This window comes from Macrotis lagotis, chromosome 5 (assembly GCF_037893015.1).
Source record: "Macrotis lagotis isolate mMagLag1 chromosome 5, bilby.v1.9.chrom.fasta, whole genome shotgun sequence".
NCBI classification, from domain to species: Eukaryota; Metazoa; Chordata; class Mammalia; order Peramelemorphia; family Peramelidae; genus Macrotis; species Macrotis lagotis.
The window spans coordinates 141,022,964-141,046,072 of NC_133662.1; the positions used below are offsets into that span (position 1 = coordinate 141,022,964).

Sequence of the window (23,109 nt, forward strand, 5' to 3'; positions counted from 1 at the left end):
TGAGTTCACTGATGCCAAAGAAGAAGAAAGGATTACTGGACATCACCTAAAGGTCATGCTAAATTTAACTACTGGTTCTCACTGTGAGATACCATAATATTTAGTGCAAACCTTTAATTCATGATAAGGAGCACGAAGATGAAGAAAAATGATGTTACAGAATACCATTTAGGAAGACGTGAATTAAAACTTGACTTCAGACCTCTGTTTGCTTTAATTCCCTCATATATAGAATATGAAAAGTATAATAATTGCAAAACATTTACAGTAGTGTCTGGAACATTATAACTGTTAGTTATTTTTTATTAAAGTGTGTATTGCACATAAGGGTTATATATGTTTGTATCCATTGTATTTATAGTTTGGGGTAAGGCATTGCTAAGTCCCAAACTTCTGACAATGCTTTATCTATCCATCAAAACCTTGGAATTTGTAATTCTTCCTAACTTTAGAAGAAAGGAAACAAATAGAGATCAGCCCTTCTGCATGAGGATGAGAAGGAAGAGTTTTCACTTGTACCAGCAATTTTGAGGATTAAGAGAAGAGAAGCAGAGGTGATCATCATTCCATGGCAGTAGGACAACCATCATGGCTGGTTTCTGTCACATGTCACATGTAGTTTCTTTCATCAAGACTATGAGAAAGGGGTAGCTAGGTGGCACAGTGGATAGAGCAATGGTCCTAGAGTCAGGAGGACCTAAGTTCAAATCTGGTCTCAGACAGTTAATAATTACCTAGTTGTGTGACCTTGGGCAAGTCACTTAACCCCCACTGCCTTGCAAAAACAAAGAAAAAGACTTATGAGAGACTTCTAAATTATTAATGGGAGTTTGGGATATAGGGCGGATACTAATTCTATTAGCAACAGTGCTGAGGGGAAAAAAACAGCAGAAAGGAACAGGTAGTCCTTATTTTTCTCCAACCTTATTTCTCCTTAATTGATCTTTACTTTTATTATGTAAAGTAATGCCTTTGCCAGTTTCAAGTTTCTTCTCTCTCTATATATGAGACATATGTGTACTTGTAAAAATATATATATATATATGTAGAGAGAGAGAACATATACATATCTTTGCATGTATCTAGTTATCTGTCTTATTTATCTAATTTATAGACATACACACACACACACACACACATATATATATATATACATATATTCATTCTTGTGCAGTTTTAGTTCATCTCTCCACATTTTTTTTCAGTTCTATACTTTGTCTTTTATCTTTCTGTTTGACTTATTTAAAATTGAGGGACACTGAAATATCCTATCACTATTGTGTCTGTTTATGTCTTCTTGTAGTAAAGATAATCTTTCTTTTATTAATGTAAATGCCTAGACATTTGTAACATATAAATTTAATATTGATTTTTGCTATATTTTCCTTTCAGTATAATTTAATATCCTTATTTATCCCTTTTTATATTTTTATATTTGATTTTGCTTTATCTGACAGCATAATTTGCTCTTTTTTGATTCACTTGATGCTTAATTTTTTCTGCTCTTTTTTGTTTTTTTATTCTGCATATGTATTTGTTTTTAAATCTGTTATGCTTTACACAAATAAAATTGTGCAATTGTTTGTTATCCAATTTGTAATTCTCTTCCCTTCTATTGGATTATTTAATCTATTTAAATTTAAAGTTAGGAGAATTAGGCTTTTATTTTCCTCTTTTTGTCTCTAATTTGCTTTCCCTCAAATCATACTTCCCCCCTCTTCCTTTATAAAGACAGTGCTATATCTTTTCATTTATTGTAACAATCTGTCCACTTCCCACTTCTAATTTCCTCCTCTTTATGCCCTTCATCTTGTTTACTGCCCCTTTTTCTACCTTTGGAGCTTTTCTTATTAGTCCTTTTGTTCTTTTATCTAGTTATAAATTTTTACTTCCAATCCCCCCTTCTTAGATGAGTTGTTAAATATAATCCCCTTTCCTCTCCTCCCTTTCAACTTTTTTTGTATATTAATTTAAAAAAATCATTTTTGAATCCTTTTCTAAAAAGTTTTCTCTCATTCTTTTTATTAATTACCTTCACTTTCTGCTTTACTAGAATTTTTTTTGGTTTTGCAACAGTGGGGCTAAGTGCCCAAGGTCACTCAGCTAGGTAATTATTATTTGTCTGAGGCTGGATTTGAACTCAGGTCCTCCTGACTCCAGGGCCGGTGCTCTATCCACTCCATCACCTAGCTGCCCTCTACTATACTTTTATCATTTATCTCTATATTTCTATATTCTTTTTTCATTTTCTATATTTTTCATTGAATTAAAATTGTTTAAATTACTGATTTGGGGGTCTCTTTTCCAAAAAATTACTGTTTTTACCTTGAAGATATATATTGCAAACCATTTTTTTCCTTGTGTGTCTCATTCTATGAAATACTAGTTTTTGAATGTGATAGAATATTACTGTTCCATAGTAGGAATCTTTCTATGTCTCTAATTATATAATTCATTACTAACTTTTGCCCTATTCATTAATTCTCCCCCATTGATCTGGAAATATCTTCTTTGTTCTTCCAGTTTTCTGGAAGTCCATTTCCCTTATGAGCTCTGATTCTCCTTGTCCTGAGGTAGGATGAAGGTTTTTTCCTCTAAGCACTAAAAATTTCTGCAGCTCATACTCATTTTAAGGTTTCCATCTTCCCCCCTTTCTTTACTTTCCTTTTTTTATCCTTTAATCCTTTCATTTTCCCCTTGATGTTAATATTTGATTTGTTTAGACTATATCACATTGCCCTCTTTCTTCTTTCTTTCCTCACTTTTATATACTTCCCCCATTCTATAATTTATTTCTCCCTCCCACATATAAAACCGCATTGATTTAGTCATAAGAGAGGTGATATGAGGTTTTTTTGCCATGATGCTTAAGATTTATTTCTCTGACTTCTCCCTTGTATATTTAGCAACAAATCTCTTATTATCTCTCTCTGGTGCTATTTTGTTGTTGTCCTTGGTTGTTGTGTTTATTTAATTTTCTTGTATTTTTTTACATGAAAGCTTTTTTTTTACTGTGACAGAGAGACATCATACAATTTTTATGATCTTGGTCTTTCTTGCCTTTGTACAAGGCCAGAAGAGAAACATTTGCAACTTTTACAACCTTGAAGCGGACTCCAGGAATATCACCAACAGCATGACCTTTTCGACCAAATCCAACAACTAAAATTTCATCATTTTCCTCAATAAAATTCAAGCAGCTGTCATTGGGAACAAAGGCAGTGATTTTTTTTGCCATTCTTAATCAACTAGATTCTCACACACTTGCTGATGGCAGAATTAGGCTGCTTGGCTTCTACACCAATTATTTCCAAGACAATCCCTTTGGCATGAGATGCTCCTCCAAATGAGTTGGCCTTCAAGTCAATGCCCAAATGTGCTTTCTTAAATATTTTTTTGTCATGTCACTTTTGGTCTCTCCTGTGGCTGCGGAGTTTCCTAGCAGCACCAAGACCATTGCACTTACTCATGCTTCAGCCCTCTGGGTCGAGAGAAAAGAGAGCCTTTTCTTGTATTTTTGTTGACTGGGCTATCTGAGAAACAAATAATTTCTTCAGGTTTGGTTTTCCTTCTAGGAATATTTTGAATGCTTTCTTTTTATTGAATATCTATATTTTTCCATGATCTTATATTTCTTACAGACAGGGATTTTGTCTTTTTTTTTGATCATACATAAAAATAACAGAGCAAAAAATGTCATGGCCAAAGGGTACTGCGTTTGTGGTCATAAAAGATTCAGGTTTCTACTCATAACTTTGACACTTAATAGCTATTTTGTTCTGGGTAAATCACTTAAACTCTATTCATCTTGGTTTCCTTATCTGCAAGGTGGGGACAACAATATATGTATCACTTACTCTACAAGATTTATGGAAAGCAATTTTAAAATCTTGAAATCTTATATCCATATCCCCCCCAAAATTATTTGTTGAATGAATGAGTAGAGTTTTATTTGATTTAGCATTTAATTATTAATAGTTTATGAGCATCTATTTATGGAATTATACTTTTGAAATATGACTCATTTTGTCTTTAACTAAATCTCTCTGATCTCATTAAAATTGAGTTCAGGTGCAAAGCATTACTGAAAAATCTACAATTACAGGTTCTTTGTAACTTGAATATTATAGATTGTTTCAGAGTTAAGGAAGTATAGAAGGGAAAATTTAAGGACTTGCTTCTTTTTTAATATGAGTAAATGTATGAGTAAACAAATTTCTGCTTTGGAAGTGGTATCAAACTATGCAATATATTCATAAATAACTTATCATATGATTAGTTCATATAAATTATATTCAAGCATTTTAGTAATAGATTAGGAACTAAATTTTTGCATGGGTTTAGTGTTTTTGGGTTAAGTTGTTTACCTTTGTGTTTCATCTTGCTCATAAAATACTCAAGTATATGTTCACTACAAGATTATCAAAGTTGTCTAGAGATACATTCCTCTAATGTCCAAAGAAAGATCAATTTCATTTGAGTTGGAGGCATAAAGACTGTTCTATTTTTTCATCCAAAAGAAGGAATCCATAGGATCATGGGCTCGTAGAATAGGCTTGAAGAAAGTCTTTGAAGTTATCTCATCTAAAGCTCCTCATTTTATAAAGAATGAAGATTAAGTGACTTTCACAAAATCACATAGGTAGCAAGGGACAGAAATAGGATTTAAATCCAGGTCCTCCATTTTTTTCCCAGCTACACCAGGATTATCTGCCCAAAATTCATCATTTAATTAAATGGAAATCAATTCTGAACCTTATGAATGCAGTGCTATATTTTGCTTATTTTCTCATGTGGCTCCTGGATACCATTTTCATTCATTAAGGACTAATAATTTTTTTTTGCATCTGCTCTAAGGATCTCTTCCCAGATATTCCCCTTTCTTTGATTTTGATATTCTAGAAGATTAAGATTTTCCATTCATAGCCAAATTTAAAGGCAAAAGGATAGAATTACTTAACTCTGAAGGTACCGTCTAACCCCATGATTTTGAGATTCAACTAGAGGTAAGACTTGGCAAATCATGGGTCACATTCCTTTTTATTTATTGAAAAGGACAACACTGATCTTATTTTTAATGCTTCTGACAATTCTCCTAGTCCCCCCAACCCCTTAGGTTTATCCCTTCTGGAGGTGGGAGAATATATATTTGTTATTTTCAAACTGATTGAAAATTTGAATATCTTTCTGTGGAACTGAATGTTGACTTTCTGGTCTTAAAGGGTTTGTGGAGTTTCCATTACTGGGGGAAGGACTATTAAGGAAAAATCTTGAGAGTTCTATTTTAATTTACCCCTTTCTACACAAAAAAGTCAAATAACTTACATATACAAAGATATCCTTGGGGGACTTTAGAAATAAGATCTTTAACCTTCATCATCCATCCAGAAGGGATTAGTGGAATAATTCCTAGAAGCAAAGTGATAGAACCTCAAAAATTCCCTCTAGACCTATACTTTCAAAATCTGCATTAAATAAGCAAACTACTAATTACAATGGGCAAGAGATTTGCTAATTCCACCTGATCTCAAATCCTAAGAACCTCAAACCAGCTTAGATTGGAAAAGGCTGGATTCAGAGGTTGCCTCAAACAATTTTGTAAATGGCCTGGGTTTGGCAGAACTCAAAATGAATTTTGTTAGGCACCTTTTCCTTCTGATTCTCAGACTGGATTTTAAAGGAAATTCATCTCATCTGCTTCTTATTCTATTCCACTAAACTTATAATATTGCTTGGTATGTACCAGAAACTTGTAAGGATTGGAAAACTTAAAATATATATATATATATAATATTATATATATATATATTTCTTATGAGGAAGGTTTTCTTTTCTCAAGAGTAAACAAGTCTGAGTTCCAATCTAGACTCAAAGGTACAAAGGAAGTTCTCCCACTAAATTCTTCAAACATAAAGGAAACATAAACCTGTCATGTCAAAGATAAAATGTATAAACAATAAATTTAGGGGGAAATAATGAAAAATTCAGATTGTTTTATATTCTTGTTGTAGACACAAAGGGCAATTATAACATCTCTAATCATCAGCAAAGGAATAGCAATTGGATGACTTCATGCTATAAAATAGTCCATGATCTCGTTGCTAAGGGAACCTCATAGTTGTTTAGGTTTTGCAAAAGTTCATGCTATCTTTGTATTATACAAATTTAGCTTTCCACATTGCAACTTGTATATCTATGGTGATTCATGCTGTTCAAACCAACAGATGTTCATAGGTTCCAACACCAAAGGAGCTTAACTTTTAAAATTTTCTCTCCTTTTCTTAGATGTTGGACAAGCCTAAAAAGAGCACAAGTCTCAATCATTGGTTAAAAAAACCCAATTCATCTAAATAATCTAGTGATGGCTTACTTGGAAAATATAGTGATGTAGTTGAAATAATCCTACATTTGGGATCATAGAACTTCATTTCAAATTCCAGTTCAAAGGCTCTTTCACTTATTTGGATGATTTGGAATAAGTCATAAAGCCTCTTTTGACAGTTCATTTTTAAAATGAGGAGGTTTTAATTAGATGAACTCTCAAGTTATTGACAGCTGAAAATTTATGATCCTAGTAGCTAGGTTCTGTTAAAAATAATAAGATAAATATTTTGTACTTGTTAAACTTGAATAGTCTTTTTGGAATAGGATTATTTGTTGGTTTGCTTGGGGGCTAATTGAGTGGATAGATAGAGTACCCGGCTTGGAGTCAAGAAAGCTTAATCTTACCTTCAACATTTCTAGCTAAGTGACCCTGAGCATGTCATTTAATTCTGTTTACCTAAATTATTTGTAAAATGAGTTGGAGAAAGAAATGGCAAACCACACTACTCTCTTTACCAAGAAAAGTCCAACTGGCATCATGAAAAGTCCAACTCAACTGAAATGACTGAACAATAATAACAATTATTTACTTAGAAAGAATCCAAGATATGATGTCAGGAAAGAAGCGATTAAATTGACCTAAAATTAGAATGAAGTGATAGGTTCTCCCCCCCCCCCCCCCCCCCCCCCCCGCCCCAGGAAACTCAGATTTGTTTACTCTTGGGAAAAGAAAGCCTTCTTCTTCATAAGACCACTTCTCAGGTATATTATAGAAAGGATTTTTTGGGGGGATGTGTGGGTTACACACTTGTCTCCCTTTCTATCTACTCCAAGATTCTATGAACTTATCTAAGTTTTTAATTTGATGACTGAAAAAACTGAACCTCAGAAAGACAGTGATTTATTGAGGGTTATGCAGCTATTTAATAGCAGAACTTGGACTAAAATCTTCATTTCCATTCAGCACAACTCCTCACTGTCTAAGAAACACACACTGTCATAAGGAATAAAACTATCAATTTCCCTTCTCTTTGATGGCAACATTATTCTCCAAATATTTTCTTCATTCTGCTCCATATTTTATCTCCTCTGTGTGTTCCCTGTGTTATTAAGCTATTTATACTGCAAGAGAACAAATTAGTTCTCCCTAACAGTTAACAGCTTCTAACTAAATTTGTTGAAGATTTTGTAGCTGAAAATTTAAATGTGCTTTCCAGAATTGCTTAGGATTATCAATTCCTTCTGAGAATACCTCTGAATTGCAATAGATTTCTTTTGTACTCCTTCAAAAGTTGCACTGTAAAATAATAATCCACTGAAAGAGAAATGTGCTAGATCAACAGACTGGTCAAATCTATAGATTTTAGATGCTTATAGATATTTTTCCCCCCAACTGGAAAATGAATGCATAAAGATTTTATCTTTATTTTTTTTATCTCTGAGCGTCATTTTTTTCTTCTTTAAAGTGAAAGAATTGCAAGTTTAGTGACCAAGTTTTCAAAGCATATGAACAAATTGTTTAAACAGATACATTGTTGATGGAGCTATAAATTAGTTCTATTATTCTGGAAATATTGGAATCATGCTAATAAGGTGACTAAAGTGTTCTCTTCCTCAGTGATCTCTCTACTAGAAATATATTTAAAGAGATTAAAAGTTAGTAGAAAAGTTTCTACATTTGTTTATGATGAATATTTTTGGTAGTAAAGAATGAAAACAAATATATTATGAAATTGCTAAGGAAACTGTAGTCCATGAATATAATAGAATATAGTTGAATGATAAGAAATAATAATAATAATAATAATAATAATAATAATAATAATAATAATAATAATATAAAGAACACAGAGGAGCATGGGAAGACATATGAAATGATGTAAAGTGAAGTAAAGGGAACTAGGAAAACATATATATATATATATACACAACAATATATACAAAAATATACTTATGAAGAACAACAGCAACAAAAAGAAACTTAAGACTGCATAATTATAATGATCATTATTGGACAAATAAAAGAAAGGAGAAAAACTTCTCTATGCAGATGTGAAGAAAATATGAATATTGAACATTTTACATACTGTCAGACTCAGTTGATCTGTCAGTTTTGTTGAACAATAGCCCCCCTTCTGTGTCTCTCTCTCTGTTTCTCTGTCTCTCCGTCTCTCATTTGTTCTAAGATATGACTCTCTAGACAAGAAAGGGGCAAAAAAAATATACAGAAATGAAACTGATGCAAAATTTAAAACTATCAAGGTAATCTTTTAAAAGATTGTATTCTGTTTCTAAGTTTTCTTTCAGATCTGATCTCTAGATCTAATTTCAGTGAGACCTAGATTATCTGACTCACAAACTGATTGTCCCTTGGCACCAGTCAGAAAGATATGTGTATTAATCTATATAGGCAAAAGTAATTGAAATACAAAATTTATTCTTGACATCATTACATATATATAGATATATTGCAAAATTCATGGGAATAGTCTTTAGAAGTGTGATATACCTTGTTTCTAGTTTTAAGATTGATTGAAAGCATTTTATATATGTAGTTTTCATTTCCTGATAAATCACTGATTTTCCTCTTTACCAGCTCTCTATTGTGCCAGAATATTAAAGGAAGTACCAATATTTTCACCCTTATTTTATAAAAAAAAATCTACTTAAAAACATTTATTGAGGTCTGTTTTATTCTAACATCGATAATTGCTAGGGTGTAATTGAAACTTAGATAAGACAAATTCTCTCCCTCCATTGAATTTACAGTCTAGGGATATGACATTCTTCAGTAATGTCTACTGGATCTTTCATTTCATCTTTGTGTATACTGCCTCCAACAATGCAAATCAAAGTTGCTCTTAGGATAAACAACTATTTCTTTTAAGGTCTCTCAGAGTCTGGATCAAGCCTACCTTCCAAAGTTAATTGTTTATTATTCCCCCTTATGTATTCTATATTTTAGTCAACTTTTCCTTCTTGAAAATAGCCTTCCATCTCATATCCTTGTGCCTTTGCATAAACTGTCCTCCTTTCTTGAAATATATGCTTTTCTCAACTCTGCCTTGTCAAATTCTGATCTTCCTTTAAAACCCAGCTGAAGGAATTCTATCTAGTATTTTCAAAAAGAAAAAATATATCTCCTACAAGTTTTTATTTACAAATATGTATTAGCAATTTAACTTTACTTGCTTATTGCTTTTATATAGTATATTATTGCATAACCATAAGGTTCCAGAAGTACTGTTTATAACCAGTCCTAATTAAATCATGACAAAAAAAAGGGCACTGAAATTAAAAAGTTAAAAAATGTATATTTGGGGAGCATCTGAACCTGTCCTTTCCAGGAAATGGTCTATCCAATATTGCCTTGTAGCATGTTTTCTCAGAAAAGGACTAGTGTCTTGGAATCTTACCCTGAGACATTATAACATAATCTCTACCTCTATGAATTTTACTCTTAAAATTTCAACCTCATGTGGTCAATGTCACAGATTTCTCTCTTGCTAAAGATGGCTAATTTCAAGTTGTGTTTGATACTATTTTCCCACAATCTTGCTTACCCAAAGCATGAAATTTGCTAGTTAAAGCTCCGTTGAGGACTCTAGTCTCAATCATTTTATCTATAGGTATATATTATTATTTTAATAAAATATTGTCATTACTGTTCAAAATATGAGACTTTAGTTTTGTTAAGGGCATTTTTTCCTCCCTCTTAATTTTGCCTGTAAAGCTTTCTTAATCAGATGATCAAGTCTCCAACCAATTTTATTATTCCACCCTTAGCCAAGAATTCATTCTACATCTTAAGCCCTGATCCAGAAAACCAAATTCTTTTAGTATAGACATTCATAACCTTATTAAATTTTGTGACTGATGTGGCTTCTGGATTTTCAGTAACCTTTTGATTTGAACTTAGTAAGGGGATTGAAAATAAAAATAGATAACCCAAAACATTTTTCCTTCTGCCCATGCACACATAGGACTCAATTAGAATCTGCTTGTGTATTTGGTCTCCATGGAAAAGGATTATATTTTACTCTTATGCCACTGACAAGATGTTATTTATGAATGTACGTTACTGTAATTAAACAAGCCCATTTGTGCATCTTGGAATGACTTGAGGCCTTTTATCTAAGAGCAGTGAGGTACCAAAAGAGAGACCACATGCCCAGCATATTTCTTCTATGAATGAAGAGAGGTCTAGAATATTCTTTCCTTAGAAGAGATCTGAAATGCCTCATTTGGGTGTCTGTCAGAAAGCAGCACAAGCTATTATAATTGGTGTAGCTTGTTTATTGGCTATTTTTGTCCTGTTTGAACTTGACAAGGCCTAGGTATCAGTGTTATATTACGGTCTTTTTGAGTAGCCACTAAATTTTTTTCCTTCCTCATCCCGGAACTATCTAAATTTAGCTAGACTTCTCTTTTCTCTGCTTTTTTTTCAGAATAGAGTAGCAGAGGAGACTACAAGATGAAATAAAAGTGATATTAGGTTACAATTTATTATGTTATACATTAAAATGATATAATATGTTTTTTGGTACAATACATTCCCACTTAGTTAGAATCCAAACAACCTAAAATTCAAATAATCAGATTTTTTTTCATGGCAGTTCAATCATAGACTGTTGTTAAAAAGGCACACCTCCTCCCAAAGGCATCTTAAAGGGTCTTTGGAAAAATGAAAGATTAAATGAATGATTTTCCATAATATCATCTGAGTTCATCTTAAATTATAATTTAATTATAAATAATTTAATAATATAATTTATTGTTCTTTTGGCAAGCATTTATTAAGTGTTTACTCTGCCAATCGATAAGCTGGAGGCACAAAGACAAAAACAATCCTTGTCCTGCCCTCATTCTAATGAAGCAAGCAACATGCAAACAGCCATATCTATACAAGATTCAGAAGATGCAAAGTTCTAGGAGAGATTACTAACATATTGGATCACAGAGTCAGGATTGAAAAAAGATCTCAAGAGTCCAGAAAGAGAAACCAAGGGCAGGGGAGGGGTTGCTGGTGGCCCTGCAGGCTGGACAACTGGAAGAGGGGTTCCTGATGCAGTGGGGAAGAACAAAGGCAGTGGTGGCCAAGGAAAGGGTTTGAATCACCTCCCTGACAGGTGGAAAGACTACCTCCCAAGGTGGACGATGGATGACTGGGACATGATTCATTGCTTTTAAAGTTCGTTTAAAAAAGAGTTTTAAAGAAAAACTTGCTCCAGAAGAATACTTTTCTCTTTCAATCTTGTTAACAAAAATACAAGAATAGATGGAAGAGCTTAGATTGATCACTTATTTAGCAATATACTCAACCACTCAATGCTATTCTAAACCAAAGAAATTGGCAAAATCTCTTCCTTAAAGATTTTTACCATGGCAAGATGACTTTTGACAATACAATTTTGAAATTCAACCATGTTTTGAACAATTTTTTGAAAGGAAAACCAATATAATGACAAATGTTTTAGAGTTCTCTGTACATATAGTTTAAAGAGAACAGGATATTGATGTTGAAGGTTTGAAATCAAATGATACAATAGAATTGTTCAATAGATGATGATGATATGCTATAGAAAGGAAGAATTACATTGATGACCTATGGAATGGACCTATTAGAAAGAATGGTCAGACAGTTTGAAGAAGCATGATTTATCAAGAGAAGAAACTTCTACAACACCCATGAAACTGATTGTCATGGCTTCCAGACTGACCTTCCATTGGTCTCCAGACTTTTGATCTCAGTCCTAGGAAACTCACAAGTTTCAATATCAAATCAGACTTCTGATTATCTATTGATCATCAATGAGTACCCCACTCACAACACCGAGATTTCTACCACCCATCCAGGAAAAAAGCAACACAGATGGAATTGCTCTTGCAAAAAATGTGGGAAGTAAGATTCCTTTGCCTTTTCCTGGAACATTTGGAGAGGGCTTCTCAGAATAGAGACACTTGAAATCTAAAATCCAAACACTGAAATTAATTGGTGCTTTCATTTGAGTTCTTAAAGACCCCTGTAGAAGGCTTGAAATTAAAGAATCACATTGCCAGGATTAAAAAAAAACAGGAGAGAGCAAATAAAAGAAGATGAAATTTCAAAAAGATAAATGTAAGATCTTGTACTTTCTTAAGATGAAAAAGAAAATCAACTTCATGAGTTCAATATAGGTTTGAGGTGAGAAAAATAGTAGTTTGAAATTTCTTAAGATGAAAAAAAATCAACTTCATGAGTTCAATATAGGTTTGAGGTGAGAAAATAGTAGTTTGAAAAAGGTCTACAGGCTTTTGTAGGTAATACTTTGACCTAGAAGGAACTTCATTCATTCATTCATTTATCTATCTATCTATTCATTTATCTATCATCTATCTATTCATTTATCTATCTATCTATCTGTTCGTTCATTCATTCATTCATTCATTCATTCATTCATTTTTTAGTCTTGCATACCCAAGAGTCATTTATTTTGATGCAATTCTTCAGGACTACATTTTTTTCCACAGAACCAGCCAGGTACATACTTTTTATTTACAATATTTTTTAATTTTCTGAATTCAAACAACAAATAAAATAAGAATCTCCAACACCAAGTAGAACAGATGAAGATTGTGTTTGTAACTGTGAATCTATGCTGTATTCAGCTTGCTTTACCTTTTAAATATATTATAAAATAAATATTAATGTCAAAGCTATTGTGCTCATCTGTGTTCTCTTCTGAACTTCCTTTTGATCATTCCTGGTTCAAAAAAAATGTCAATAATTATCTTTTCTTCCTTTTAATCTCTCCTTTGTGGAGCGGGTGGGTGATACTATTACTAGTTTACCTCTTGACTGAACTACCCTAAGTTGGGGAGGAGAAAAATCAAATAAAATATTTATAATAAATGTATATTGTCAGAGGCAGCTAGGTGGTGCAATGAATGGAGCACCAGCCCTGGAGTCAGGGGGACCCGAGTTCAAATGCAATCTCAATAACTGCCTACCTGTGTGACCTTGAGCAAGTCACTTACCCCCACTGCCTTAAATAAATTTAAAATTTGTTTTAAAAATAAATAAACATTATCAAGCAAAACAAATCCAGTCATGACTATGTCCAAATATATTCTGTACCTAGAGACTGTCTCCTCCCTCATCATCATCATCAGGCTTTCGTGGATCAGTTTTTTAAAAAAAATCTTTCAGTTATTTTTTCTCATTCTTGTGTAAATGGTTCTTCTGGTTCTACTCATTTCTCTTTCCATTATTTCAATATATCTCTTCCAAGATTTCCCTGATGTCTTTTTCATCATTTCTTTCAGCATGATCATATTAATATGCCTTAATTTGTTCCAACATTTTCCAGTTAATAAGGGCCAGTTAATAAAGAATACAGCTGCTATTTTTAAACTTATGTATCTTTTCTATCATTCTTTGATCTCTCTGTAGTATTACTGGTCACAGGTTACATTTTACTGACTTTTGTGACACAGTACCAAATTACTTTCCTGAAAAGGTAGAGCAATTTACATTTCTACATTTCTTCAGTAGTGTGCCTCTTTTTCCCCCACCTTCTCACAAAATTATAACTTCCTTTTTTTTGTGATCTTTGCCTATCTGATAGGCAAGAGGTGGAAGCTCAGAATTATTTTAATTTTCAGTTCTTTAAATATTAGTGATTTTTAGATTATTTTTCATATGATGATTCAGAACTTGAATTTCTTTGAGAACTTCTTGTTCATGTCCTTTGACTATTTATTAGGCAATGACTCCTTACATATATCTATCTATTTATTTATTTATCCATTAATAGATAAATACATAATTTATATATGTATACACACATATATTTACATATATGTTTCAATTAGTTTCTTTTAAATCTTATATATCAGATCTTTGACCAAGAAATTTGCTAAAAAGATTTTTTCCATCTTAACTATTTTCAATTTCATTTTAGGTTTTTGCAAGGCAAATGGGGTTAAGTGGCTTGCCCAAGGCCACACAGCTAGGTAATTATTAAGTGTCTGAGACCGGATTTGAACCCAGGTACTCCTGACTCCAAGGCCGGTGCTTTATCCACTACGCCACCTAGCTGCCCCAATTTCATTTTAACTGTATTGATTTTGTTCTGCAAAAACTTTTCAATTTTATTTAATAAAAACTTATGAATTTTAGGTCTAGATTGATGCTCTCAAATTTGCTCTTTGATAGTGAATTCTTCTTCAGTTCATAAATATAAAAGATATTTCCTAGAAGGAACTTTAGATGAAAAGTCAAGTCATAGGAAAATTAAATGACTTGCCTAGGGTTACCTAGCTAGTACTGGAAGCAAGATTTAAACCCAGGTCCTCTTGAATCTAAGTTCTATGCTGGATTTTCCAGTATACTATGCTTTGATCTTAGTGGACAGCAGCCTTAATATAAGCATAGAATGTGATGTGGCAGCAATATACATACATACATATATATATATATATATATATATTTGTTTATTTGTTTTAGGTTTCATTTATAGGAAACATGGTTTCCAAAATGAGAGAGTATTATACTCTTAGAAAACATTTGAAGTATTATGTGCAATTCTGTGTGCCACATTTTTCTCCAGAATCTACCATCAAGTCTCAGACTCTATCATTGCCTTCTCTCATCTTTCAGTTCCTTATTATGTTATATGCTTGCATTAGAAAGGAAACTCCTTGAGGGAAAGGGCAGTGTTTCTTTTTTCTTTTGTTTGGATTCCCTATACTTGGCACAGTAAACTCGTAATAAAGTCTTATAGTCTTTTCTGTGTCCATAATTTGTCTCTACAGTAGAATATTAGATTATGTGAGGGCTGGGATTTTTGCCTTTGTATCTGTATTCCTAGCACAGAGAGTATATGGAATACAGTAGATACTCAATAAATACTTGCTCATTGCAGTATGATTTGCCTCTTAGGAGGAAATGCAACAGTGAAATCACTTATTGATTGAAAAATATTCATAATATGCTTTTTTTTTTTAGTTTTTGCAAGGCAGTGGGGTTAAGCAATTTGCCTAAGATCATACAGCTAGGTAATTATTAAATGTCTGAGGTCGGATTTGAACCCAGGTCCTCCTGACTCCAGGGCTGGCTCTCCATCCACAGCGCGACCTAGCTGCCCCTATAATATGCTTCTAATCTGAGTTGCCACCCATACAATTGCGAAAAACATTGTGTCTCTTCTATTGTTTCTACTTACAAGAACTAGATATCTGAAAAATAATGTATAACAGTGGGAAATATCACCTTCATTGGTAATAATAATATTATATATATATATATATATATATATATATATATATATACCTGAATATTTATTTTCTATCAGTCAATTGATCTATCAGTCTATCGTATCTTTTTTCTTCTTTTCTTCCTTCTTCCTTCCTTTGTCTTTGCTTTTATTTCTGTGACTATCTTTGTGTCTCTGCCTGTCTCTATCTCTCATTGTCTCTCTTTCAAACTAAAACCACGGGGTGGCTAGGTGGTGCAGTGAATACAGCATCGGCCTTGGAGTCAGGAGTCCCTGGGTTCAAATCCGACCTCAGATACTTAATAATTACCTAGCCGTGTGGCCTTGGGCAAGCCACTTAACCCCATTACCTTGAAAAATCTAAAAAAACAAAACAAACAAACAAATTAAAAAACCCCCTAAAACCACATATGTAGAGTAAATGCTTGAATCTTTAAAGATGCCTCATGGCATTTTGGGGGATTATTTATTGCTAAAGACTAATATAATAGATCTTTATGGAAGCTTCTATAGTATTTAAAAAGTAAGGTATAGTGATTAGAACTGTAACTTCATTGACATCCTCAGCCCCCAGGGAGAAAACTCTCTCTACTAATGCCGGTCAGCATCTTTATCTGAATTTCTTAAGGATTGTCCAGAAGTACTGTGAGATCAATTGATTTGCTGGAATTACACAATTGATATTGATTTGAAACCAGGTTATCTTTGATTTAAGATCAGCTTTCTAATTATTATACACCATTGCCTTTCATTTATTTAATAAATGTTTATCTTTCTAACCAAAAGTAAATCCTTTCAGCCCCCCCCCCCCCCCCAGTATCTTTCCTCCATAGTGCCATTTGGATAATTCTTATCCATATTTCAAAGACCAGCTCAAGTTCTATCTCCTTTAGGAAGACTGCTTTTAATCCCCACTAATCCCTCTCTTTGCTGAAGTACTATTTTACTTATAATTCCTACCTTAATATCAATAGCACAAAACAACCCTTAAATAATCCCCAAATATTCAGCATACATTAGTATTAGATTACTAAATGGACAGTAAATAGCTATTTGAAAGTTGAGACTTTGAAAAAATACTCTCATATTTACTACAGTATCTACAATAATATGAAGACCCTAAAAGAATACAAAATCCACTAATGTTTGACTGACAGATGGAAAATTCTTCTTTTTCTTTAGCTAATCTCTTAATGACAGCTACTTTTTGTTTGGACCCCTGAAGTGGGCAAACAATGGTTGGTTTGCTTCTCCAGACAACTCAAATGTTGAAAATTGCTTAACCAAAATAATTTTCAATCTTCTCTGTAATAACACTTATCCTTTGACTTCTCAATATATCTCTGTCATGTGACTACCAGACGATGCTTCTTTTGGAAATACTCTAGCAGAGTTTCCTTTCTCAGCATGTAAGGACCACTGTAGTTTGGAGGACTTTGCTATGTTACCATCTGTGGTTGGCTTAGCTCAACAAAGTGCTGAGACTATGGTGAAATGGAGAATTAAGGAATACAACAAAGTAACGTTTCCCCCAGTCAAGGTTATTTTTACCCAAATTTTCCCTCAGAGCTAGAAAGTGAATCAGTCAGACAACAGAGAGAAAACCTGTATTTTTGTCCAATTTCTCTGAGCCAGCACTTTTCACAGGTGCATGAAACGATGAGACTTGCTGACATTGATTTTGAGAAGTTTAAAATGTGAAGAAAAGGAGAAATTAGAACCTCACCCTGGTTTTAACTGAAATTGAGATCAAAGCTCACAGTAAGGGGTGTGGATGCATTTTGGGAATAACTAATTTTAATGTTAGACTTTTTAAAAATGTGTGCCCACTTTATCCTGGCTAAAGTTCCCTGTCTGTAGTTCTATTTATTTTAAATGGCTTCATTAAATTGAGGTGGGGGGGATTGGTATTTTGATTTTTTTCCTTTTAACTTGATAGGACAATTATTCAAAGCAGATGAATATGAGTTAATACCCATGATCGAAATAATAAAACTTGGAAAGACTTCCTCACTTATATAGACTTAAATATGTTGATATACTTAACTACCCCATAATTCCAACATCTCCAGTTGTTTCTGTACTTCCTTCATATATTATATAAAGATTTAATTGCAGAAATTAATTTTTGGTTTGTAATCACCCTCCAAAAAACTACCGAACTGAAATTTTTTCTACCTCCCTGGTTTGTAAGAAGCAAACTTTTCCTTTTTTTAAATAGATTTTTATTGATATATTTTCTTTCTTTTAATTAAAATTTTTTCAATTGCTAAAATGTGTTTTCTCTCCCTCATACCTCATTGAGGAAAAAAAGGACACAAAAAGAAAAACCATGCAATAAATATGCATTGTCAAGTGAAATATACTTCCATTTTAATTATATCCAGAAATATATTTATTCATTTCTTTATCATGCGGCAGAGTCCTTCATCATGGGTGTTCTGGAACCAGGATTGTCCAAAGAAAGGATCAATTTGTTTTTTTAAGTTTGTCTTCACATAGTTGTTGCTATTGTATAAATTTGTTTCTTGGTTCTATTTACTTCACTCTATATGAATCTTTTCTTTGTTTCTTCAATATCATTCTTTTCATCATTTCTTACATCACAATTCTATTGCATTCAAACAGCATGATTTGCTCATCCATTTTTTTAATTGATGTTTTTGTTTTTATAGTATCTATTTTCCCCTGCATTCCTCTAGAACCATGCTCTATAACACAAATTTCAAAAGAAAAAATAAAGAGGAAGAAGAAAAAAGTTATCAAAACTGATCAATACAACAAAAAAATGTGACATTATTGGCACCTTTGCAAAGTAATGTCAGTAGATAAACTAAGAGATGAAAGATTCCTCCACTGGCATATGTCAGGAAATGTCAGGAAAATGTCAGGAAAAAGGAAGACCTCCAATAGTTTGAGTGTATGCACTGTGGTAACATGGATAAGAATCATACAGGATATATTGACATTGATGGATCACAATCTCTTAATTCTTTCTTTTGAGGCCATAATTGTTTTTTGTGATATTTATTTTTTAGAATGGTTGTTCTTCCATTGTATTTTTATTTGACTGGTTATGTTTTACTTCATTTTACATCAGTTCATGTAAGTCTTTCCTTGCTTCTCTAAAATCATCTTATTCATCATTTCATATAGCCCAATACTATTATATCACATTCATATTCTATAATTTATTTGCCCATTTCTTAAAATTTTTTTTTAGGATTTTACAAGGTAAATGGAGTTAAGTGGCCACACAGCTAGGTAATTATTATGTGTCTGAGGTCAGATTTGAACTCAGGTAATCCTGACTCCAGGGCCGGTGCTTTATCCACTGAACCACCTAGCGGCCACCCATTCCCTAAAATTTTTAAGCATACTTCTTCCCCTCTTTAGCTACTAAAAATATGCTGCTATAAATATTTTCCTGTATGTAAATCCTTTCTTTTTTTTTATCAATGATTTCCTTGGGAGTATATATGCCTTTTCTATTTTAATTCTGAAAGTAGGCAGATCCAAAAAGAAAGTGAATTTCTCAAGTGATCATGACCTGGGCCTCAAAAATGTCCTCTCTTCCATATTTATTTTTGTTGGAGTGACATGAGATTTTCATTATGGAAATGAATTTAAGAAAGCAAAGAAACTGTCTCTTAATTTTAATTTACAGCATGAATACTATTCTGGATGACTGTGTGTTGTATGTATGTGTTTGTGTGTGTGTGTGTGTGTGTGTGTGTGTGTGTGTCTGTGTCTATGTCTGTGTCTGTGTGTCTGTTATCTTTCCGTGGTTGGATGGATGCATTTTTAAAATGAGTACCTAATATGCCAGGACAGAGGTGACTGTCATGACTAGGTTGAAAAGAAGATCTTGAGATTTTCAAGATAGGAAATATTTGAAATGATTCTCATAAATGAAAAATTTTCCCCTGAAAAAATTGAGCTTGATGGGATATAGAATTTTTAGAAGGTTCCTTAGAGATCATTAGTCCAATCCTCTGTTTTGACTTATACAGAAATAGGAGGATAAAAGAACTCGGATTTGGATACAACTTTGGATAAGAGTGCAAACAATTTAAGAGAAATTTCCCCCCAACATCAGCTACCGGAATCTAAGTTAACAATTGGGTAGTCAGTAATCAAGGAGAGAGAAGATATATTCAAAAACATTTGCACAAGATACTGAAGGCAGCCTAGGAAATTCAATTTTAAAATAAATCTATATTGGCACTGTGTTATTTTTTACATATAAATATTAAGTACTTAAAATAAAGGCAAATACTGACACTGCTCCTCTGCATCCAAAGGTTAATGCTATTTAAGTCTTGCAATGCTATCCAGAGGGGTTCAGATTGCTTACTCAGCATTTGTGCCAAGGACAAAAAAATATAACAAGCTCCTCCTAAATCTTTTTATAGCCCTTACTCTTTCAATATAAAATGAATTTGTCTATTAGTGAGCAAATGGTTCCCAAAATTCTTCTTCTTAAACTTAAGATAATTATTTCAATCACTGACTATCTTTTCTTATTCCAAATCCAGTGTTTCCTGCTCATTAGTAGCACAGCATAGACATATGTAATTTTCTGGTTGACTTTTAACCATGATATGTCCTATGAGATTAGACCAAACCAATTCGCAAAACATTTTACTGAATTGTTTAAACTCAAACCTCAGAGTTTTTGATTTCCTCAGTGCATTGAATATCATCACATGTGGTGTATCCAGATGGTCCTGTTGGGACCAAAACCTCTTTCCTCTTCGAAGAATTCTTACATCTAGTTTCCATGATAGCATCAGACTTTGTAACCACAGGACAAGTAAGAATCATTTTTAAAAATAAGAATTTACCCTACACAAAATATTTCGCTGAAGATCACTGTAAAGTACAGATAGCTTTATATTTTAAAAGAATTAGGGAAATGCAAAAAGCTCAGTCCAAAAGAACCTCAAATCATGGACCCAGGACATCACTAATCACTATTTTACTTTGAAGTATGATTGAGAAGTTGTTTTCTAAGGTTTTGGAATCATAATCTCAGTTTTTTTTTGCAAGGTAACACAACTTTCCCTAACCTTTATAGTGATATTTTAAATAGCTATATTTCCACTTAGATATACATTTTTCATACAGTTAATTAATGATCAGACAGGGAATATTAGTCATCAAAGGCGCATGAAGGATATCATCAGGTTACAACATAGTGCCACCATGGAACTTCATAGAAAATCCACAGAGAAAAATGACATCAAAGAAATGTATACTGGAAAGTGAAGGTGCACTGGTCACATGTCAAGACTGAGAGATGACAGTTGAACAACCAGAATATTCCATTGGTATGCCATCAATGTGCTGAGAAAGTAAGGGAGACTTCCAGCAGTTTGAATACATCTATGGTGATTTCATGGGGACATGGGCAAGAGTTATAAAAAGGTAGCTACAGATGGATCACAATCTACCTTGTTGGAGGGTGCAAGCAAATTGATTAGATCATAGACCCATTTGAGTTTTGACAGACAAAAAAATGGCAATATGCTTAGATACTAAGTATTTGTGTCTAAGTAAAAGTGCAAATATAGGACATAGAATTTAGAGCCAGAAAGAACTCCAATGATTATTTAGCCCAGCAGTTCCTCAAATTTTGATCTTGAGATTCCTTTATGCATTTAATTATTTTTCTGTCTTTTTAATTTATGGAATAAAAGAAACATTTCCATAGCTCAATATAATAAAAAAAAGGTGATTGCACATGAAACTGCAAATCCATTATGTAAACTTGTTATTCCTTTTAGTTTTTTTCAAGGCAATGGGGTTAAGTGACTTGCCCAAGGTCTCACAGCTAGGTAATTATTATGTGTCTGAGGTCATATTTGAACTCAGGTTCTTCTAACTCCAGAGTCTATCCACTATGCCACCTAGCTGCTCCTTGTTATTTCTTTAAAAAAAAACTTTTTAAAAAAAGTTATTATGGGGGCAGCTAGGTGGCACAGTGGATAGAGCACCAGCCCTGGAGTCAGGAGTACCTGAGTTCAAATTTGACCTCAGACACTTAGTAATTATCTAGCTGTGTGGCCTTGGGCAAGCCACTTAACCCAATTGCCTTGCAAAAAAAAAAAACTTAAAAAAGTTATTATGAATTTTTTCTTTTCTTCTTCTTTACTTTTCTTCCCTTTTTCCCTAGAGATAACTACCATTAGCACAAATATGTGTATGTACACATGCATATACGAGAACATATATAATATATTCACATGTACATGAATATTTATGTAAAATCATTCTCCATTATACTTCTAATTATTAGTTCTTTCTCCGAATGCAGATAACCTTTCCTCACATGTTCTTTGTAGTTAACATGAGTGTATATAATGGTCAAAATGACTTATTGTAAAAGTAAATAATCCCCCCCCCAAAGATAGAAAAATCTCAAGAAAAAAGTAAGAGAGAGAGAACAAAAGGAAAAACTGTACTTCAGTCTGTTTTCAAATACTATCTGCTCTGTCTCTGGAATGGATGGTATTCTTTATCATAAATCAATAAGAGAAGTTGCATCAAAATTTTTTTTTCCCACAGTTTCTGTTACTAGCTGTATTTACCTCCATCCTATTCCTCCTCACCCCTATTTATTCTATTTTCTCTCTCTCCTTTCACCCTGACCCTCCTCAAAAGTGTGTAGGGGGCAGGTAGATGGCACAGTGGATAGAACACCAGCCCTGGAGTCAGGAGGAACTGAGTTCAAATTTGACCTCAGACACTTAATAATTGCTCAGCTGTGTGACCTTGGGCAAGTCATTTACCCCATTGCTTTAAAGAAATAAAAATAAAAAATAAAAGAGCAAAAGTGTGTTGTATCTGACTACCCTCTCCCATGATCTTCCCTCTCTTCTATTACCATCACTCTCCCTCTCCTCCCCTGTCCCCTTTCTCCCATCCCTTTCCTCTCCAGTGAGAGATTTCTATACCCTATTGAGCATGTATATTATTTCCTCTTTGAGCCACTTCTGATGAAAATGAAGGCTCACTCATTTCCCCCTCACCTTCCTCCCTTCTACTCCATTGCAAAAGCTTTTTCTTGCCTCTTTTACATAAAATATCTTAGTTCATTCCACCTCTCCTTTCCCTTTCTTCTAGTACATTCCTTTCTTGCCCATAAACTCTATCTTTATAATGTTATTCTTTCATAATAGGCTCCCGCCTGTGTCTTGCCTATAATATGCTCCTTCTAACTATTCTAATAAATGAGGTTTATATGAATTATCAGGATCTTCTTCCCATGCAGAAATACAAGCAGTTTGACATCATTAATTCCCTCATAATTTGCTCTTCCCATCCACCTTCTCTATGCTTCAACTGAGTCCTGTACTTTCTCTTCATCTCTGGCATTTTATCAGGAAAGTTTGGAAGTCCCCTGCTTCACTGAATCTCCATCTTTTCTCCTGAAAGAGAATATTCAGTTTTTCTAGGTAGTTGATTCTTGGTTGTAATCTAAGCTCTTTTGTGTACCAGATTTTCTTAATCCAAATTCTACAAG

At 33.2% G+C, this 23,109-nt stretch overlaps 2 pseudogenes; one reads left to right on the forward strand and one right to left on the reverse strand.

Moving 5' to 3' along the window:
* Window positions 1-2,989: 2,989 nt before the first annotated feature.
* Window positions 2,990-3,470, reverse strand: LOC141489387 (small ribosomal subunit protein uS12-like; annotated as a pseudogene).
* Window positions 3,471-3,693: 223 nt separating this feature from the next.
* Window positions 3,694-12,081, forward strand: LOC141489388 (RNA/RNP complex-1-interacting phosphatase-like; annotated as a pseudogene).
* Window positions 12,082-23,109: the final 11,028 nt, after the last annotated feature.